The sequence below is a fragment of the Olea europaea genome, unplaced genomic scaffold, assembly GCF_002742605.1.
Source record: "Olea europaea var. sylvestris unplaced genomic scaffold, O_europaea_v1 scaffold2375, whole genome shotgun sequence".
Classification (NCBI taxonomy): domain Eukaryota; kingdom Viridiplantae; phylum Streptophyta; class Magnoliopsida; order Lamiales; family Oleaceae; genus Olea; species Olea europaea.
This window is the reverse complement of record NW_019241891.1, coordinates 105,808-111,818: the sequence shown is the minus strand read 5'-3', so window position 1 is coordinate 111,818 and position 6,011 is coordinate 105,808.

Here is a 6,011-nt window from a genome sequence, read left to right as displayed (position 1 = left end):
CGGTGAGTTTTTTTTTCTCCCTCTTTTTTTTTTTTTTTTTTTTTTTAAAGATTGCGAGCTCACGGGCCGGCTCGGGCAAAGCCCGTGTCCCCAAAATAGGGCTCGGCCCGAGCTTAGGCTCGGGTCTACCGAGCCCCGAGCCGAGCCGACTCGGGCTTTTCCCGAGCCGAGCCACGGGCGGCTTGAGTCGGCGAGCCCGATTGCCATCCCTAGTTTTATCCCATTACATTTTACCACAAAATTCTAATGAGGCAGCATTTATTTTTAATACTCCAAAATAATTATACTCTTTTTCTTTCGTTTGATTTTTTTGTTCCATTGGATTTTATTAAACAATGTTTTAATGAGACAGATATTTTATAATGTATCATTCAAGGGGAGTGTTGTAAATAATAAGTTTATTAGTGACTGACAATTATACCCCTGCAATCATAGAAATTATTATTATTATATCCTTGATTTTTCCTTATAAATATATTGATTTGGTTCTTAATAAAACCTACACAAGTTTGTTGACTTTTTTATTTTATTTTATTTTTTTTCTCTTGTCTCTTTTTTCATAACAATAAAATAATTTTTTCTCTCTCTTTTTTTTCCTCTCTCTCCAAATTGAACACCATAGAAATTTTGTATTATGCATTGTTGTAGTTAATAAAATGTCTAGGTTCCATCTATTCTCTATTTATAGAGATAAAATAGCTCCAATTCAAATACAATAATAATTTTATATTCAAATAAAAGTCTTAATTAAAATCCATGTAGAAATTTTAATTAAAGTCCAAATTTAATTAGTATACATTTAATTATATTAGTAGTTCTAGAACTTCAATTACAATTAAAATTAAGTTTATGACTTTCATAACAATTACAATTAAGTCCAAAACTTTATAATACTTGAAACTAAGTTTCAATACTTTATAGAGTTACTACAGCGACCTAATCAGACATATATTATCCAAACTCCAATATTAGATCATGTCTAGTTAACCTTAGACCGCTCAATCTAATTATTAATCTTTGTTTTTCACTAGGGGTACAAAATTGAACTCTCGGAATATATAAGATTACAGAAATCAATAAATTTCTAATATTTTCCTCTATCCTGTTGTATATGTATTCTATTTTTATCTGAGATTCGATAATTAGGTACAAGTATATATGATCGTTTTACCTGTGTAATTATTTTTACTAACTTAAGTATCATTTCTTCAATGGTCATGCGAACAAATCACAGATGTCGAAATTCAGCCATTGCCAACATTAAGTTGAAATTTTAACCGATTAACAAAAAATATTTTAAGTAGTCACTCTGCCCATTTTTCTGGGTAACGATTCCTGACACGAATTCATGTTCTCTAATTCACTCATTCTCAAGTTCCAAATTCAACAAGATATTTGTTCAATTAAATTGATGTCACATATTGGTGAATCAAAAAATCATTAAAATAATGAAAAGTATACATAAACAGATAAAATACACGACGATCAAGTGGAATTTAATTCTACGCAGAATCATATTATAAAATTAAGCTTGGCACGGGTCAATTCAATACACTTCAAGTATACTAGTCTTACCTTTATAACATTTGCGATAAGGACAAATCGCAAATACAAATAGTGAATTGATTAACACCATAATTTTCTAATATAAGGTGTCAACCCTTATACATTGGCTGTAAAAAAATTATTTATGATCAAAATTGAAGTTTTATCACACTGTATTTTTCATTGTAAGTACTCAACTATATTATCACAAGTGATCATAGACACTTTAATTCGTACGCTCAATAATAAATGAACGCAGTAAATAAATAAAATTAAAATTTATTTATTATAAAACATTATTTGATCACAACAAAATATATTATATGAGCACACAACCCAACAAATATTCCACTTACTCTAGAGCATATGTGCCATTTATTGCAACCTTATGTCTTGTAGATAACATTCGAAAACCTTACTTGAGAAACTTTTAGTATACGAGTCTATAAAGTTATCCTAAGAGAAATTTGAATGACAACCATATTTTCTCTTCCAATTCTCTCTTTTAAAAGATGCTATTTCCATTCAATTTATTTATCCCTTTGATGACTTTTGGTTCTTTAACATTTGCCATGGTCCTATTATTATCCCAATACAATGTAAAGGGCTGTCCAGATACAGGTACAGGCACTACCTTGATCTCCGTTAGGATTTTCTAAGTCATACAACAATTTAATTAGCATTATAAGCTGTCAAATACTTGGCATCAATGTTGAAATCAGCAATGCATGATTGCTTAATACTTCTTCAATTAGTGGTTCCACCATCACGTATAAAATACAATACTGATGTAGACCTGTTATAGTCTTCGTCATTGATGTTCGAATCCTTTTTACCTATGGAAGAAAGATCTAGCGAGGAACATATAATACCTTGATCTCCAAAGATACTAAAAAATGTGCTTTACCATCATTCAATGTTTCGATCCTAGGATTAAATAAATCTGGACCCATTGTACCAACAATATTACAAATGTCAGGTCTATTGCATAGTATAGCATAGCATACATGATACTACCTACTGCCAATTTATAATCCTACTCATACTTGATCTATAGGAGTCTTAGAAGATTAGAGAGTTAAATTCGATATTTGATAGCCAGAATCATGCATAGCAAATATAACAAGTACCTTGTCAACATATGAGACTTTGGATAGAACTATCATCTTGTTCTTTCAATCTCTCAAGATCTGAAACCTAGAATATAGCTAGCTTCACTGATTCCTTTATATGAAATTGTTGGGCCTACTATGCTTTCATAGAGGATAATGCACCTATATTATTTTTAATGAGTAGAATATTATCTATATAAACACCAAAAAAAATACAATTTATTTTGTATCTTCTTATAGACACATGGTTCATCAAAGTTCTCATTAAAATCATATGTCTTAATCACTTTGTCAAATCCTTGATTCCAAGATCTCGATGTTTGCTTCAATCCATAAATAGATCACTACATCCACATCATCCATAGCTTCCTTATATGAAGTTAGATAATCAACTTGTACAATGGAGATCACTAGATTAGACTCTCGACTCAGCAAATACCTTGAAGGTAAATAGATAATCATCCAATTTAGTCTAAAGTGAGATTAATCTTAGACTATGGTGTTATTTAGGACGTAGTATTTTCATCAATGCTGGTATTATTTAATTTTGCAATGGTTCGAAATTCATTTAGATGCAAATGTAACACATCTTTTGGGAGTTACTATGATTAACTTAGCAATCCGACACCTTTGTGGTTAGTAAATAAAATTTATTCTTGTATTATATACGAAACCTGATTTTCACCTCTAAATAAAGAAGCTAGGAGATAATTGAATATGATAAAATTTATGTAAAGTCATGATATATTCCATAAAAGCATTTTTACAAATAAATTCTCTTTGTGTAAAAATTTTGAGTCAATGTTTGGGCCAAAGTTTGGTAATAAGAATAGAAGTTGCATTAGCTAGTTCTGTGTGATTGTGTTAACTTATTTCTATAGGAATGAACATTCTACATGAGATAGATAGTAATTTGATGCATAATATAGTGCCTACGCAGCATGTATGTAGCAGTTAGTGATTTGATGCATAATACCTTATGCATCAAATCACTATATTATGGTATTATGCATCAAGCCACTAACTGCCCATACATGCTGCGCAAGGCGACTATGATAGTGAGCGACTACAAATAACATTATTCATAGTAAAATTATATCTCTACCAAATTGTTGAATTTAATAACTAACTCTCTATTTGTTATAATCCACAAATTGTGAATTAGCGATCATTAAGAAAAAAAAATGTAAAATCAATACATAATGAATTTTAATTAAAGGTTCAAAACTAGTTTACTTTACACGTTCCAACTAGAAAATTTAGCTACTTATCATAATTAAAGAAAAAATGCATAAAAGAGTTAGAATGCATAACAGAATTTTGAAGAATAATAAGAAATTTCAATATCTTGCACCAAGAATTATTCATCTTCTTGCAAAATTACTCCAAACCATATCCTCCCCTCAAAAGCTGTTTCAAATCTTTAAAGCCTAAAAATGAGTTTGGAAAAGCCAAAAAATACCAATATTAGGTTTGTCGAACCTAGCAAAAATGAAGTAGCTAGAGAGACCATGTGTCAAGAACTACAGTTTTACTTAGCCCCTTAACACTATTGCAGTCGCAGTTTGCCCAACTTCGACCGCACATTATAAATAATACTTCAAGTTTGAGTTGTAATTTTCTTTTCATTGTAATAGTTATTTCAGTTGTAAAATAGCTCTGATATTGGTAAATATTTAGTATGATTTCTTATCTTTTAAATATCTACTCCTGTCACTTAAGTTTTTGTTCAGAATGCTATTGTAGGGGGTATTAGTCATTCAAAAATCTTTCAAACTCACTGGTGTCCGCCCCCTGCACCAGCAATTGTAATTTTCTGCTTTTATCAATTGTAATGTTCAATTTTCATCAATCAATGTTCAATTTACTTTCAATGTATTCAAATTCTCTATTGTAAGCTTTCTACAAAATTGTAATCAAATTTTGTTTGGTCCCAACACGACCGAGAAAAGACGGAAGGTAGTCTAGCGGAGCAGACTACTGTCGCACGGTGTCCTTTTCTGTGCTAAGAAGAAAGGCACCCCGTGAAAGTTGGTGTCAGAGCTGCGGCTCATGACCCTCGATAAGAAAGTTATGGATCCAATTACATCCCACACCATTAAAGTGGTAGAGCCTCAAAAGAAGGGTATTACTAAACAGCATGTGGATGCGCTTGATGAGACAACTACTAGGTTGTGTTATGCTTTGGAAGGTCTCGAGGAAAAAGTCGAGATGGCCGAATTCGAGATTTGTGGATTACACATCCAACTGGATGAAAGCCAAAGGGCTTGCGCAGCAATGAGTAAAGCTACTGTGATCATTCCTAATCTGCAGGATGAAATGCAAGCGTTGAGAGCCCAATTGCGGGTACTCCAACGTGCGGTGGGCCATGGGCAAGCTCCTGTACCTGAGTATGGTCCTAGACTCAGAATTCCTGAACTGTGTACCTACGGAGGGGCACGTGATGCAAAAAACGTCGAAAACTTCTTGTTTAATATGGAACAGTACTTTCTCGCAGCTTCGATCGAAGACGAAGCTAAGTTATTTAAAAAAATTTACTTAAAAAATAAAATAAAATAAAAACTTATTTTAAAAAAAGTTACTCAAAAAAATAATATAAAAAATGTTATATGAAAAAAATTCTTTTAAAAAAATAATAATAACTTATTTTTTTTTTTTAAGTTAGAAAACTAAAAACTTATTTTAAAATTAAAAAAAATATTTTTTAAATTTATCGTATATATATAATACAAAGTTACCGTTTTACCTTTTTTAAAATTAGTGAAAATAGTAAAAAGAAATTGGATGGCCATAGTGAACAGCATATGAAATTAGGTAGTCGTGGTAAAATATTTTATGAAATTAGATGACCATGGTGAAGTAAAATCAAATTAGACGGCTATGATTATACTAAAGTATAAAGTTGGATGACCATGATGAAATAAAATCAAATTGAGTTATCATTGTAACATTAAAAGCCCCCCGTTAAAATTTATTCCATTTTTCTCTTTTATTTTCAATCACACAATCTTTTATAAAATAATATTACACATAAACCAAAAAAATTTCCTTATTTTACAACCACTCATTTTTCAAAAAAAATTAAAAAATAAAAATAATTCCACTCATTTTTATTTCTATAAAACGGGGGCCAAACGGGGCTAAGGATAAAGTTGGGTAGCCATTAGTCAATTAACCCAATTAACAACATTAGCATTTTTGAGTTGCAAATGAAACCATTTGGTTACAATCATGAAAGTATAACGAATGTACCACAATTAATTTATAGGAATTATCAAAATAATAATAATAATAATAATAATAAATAAAAGAGCATGGGCATAACGATACGCAGATTAAGTTGAACCAAACATC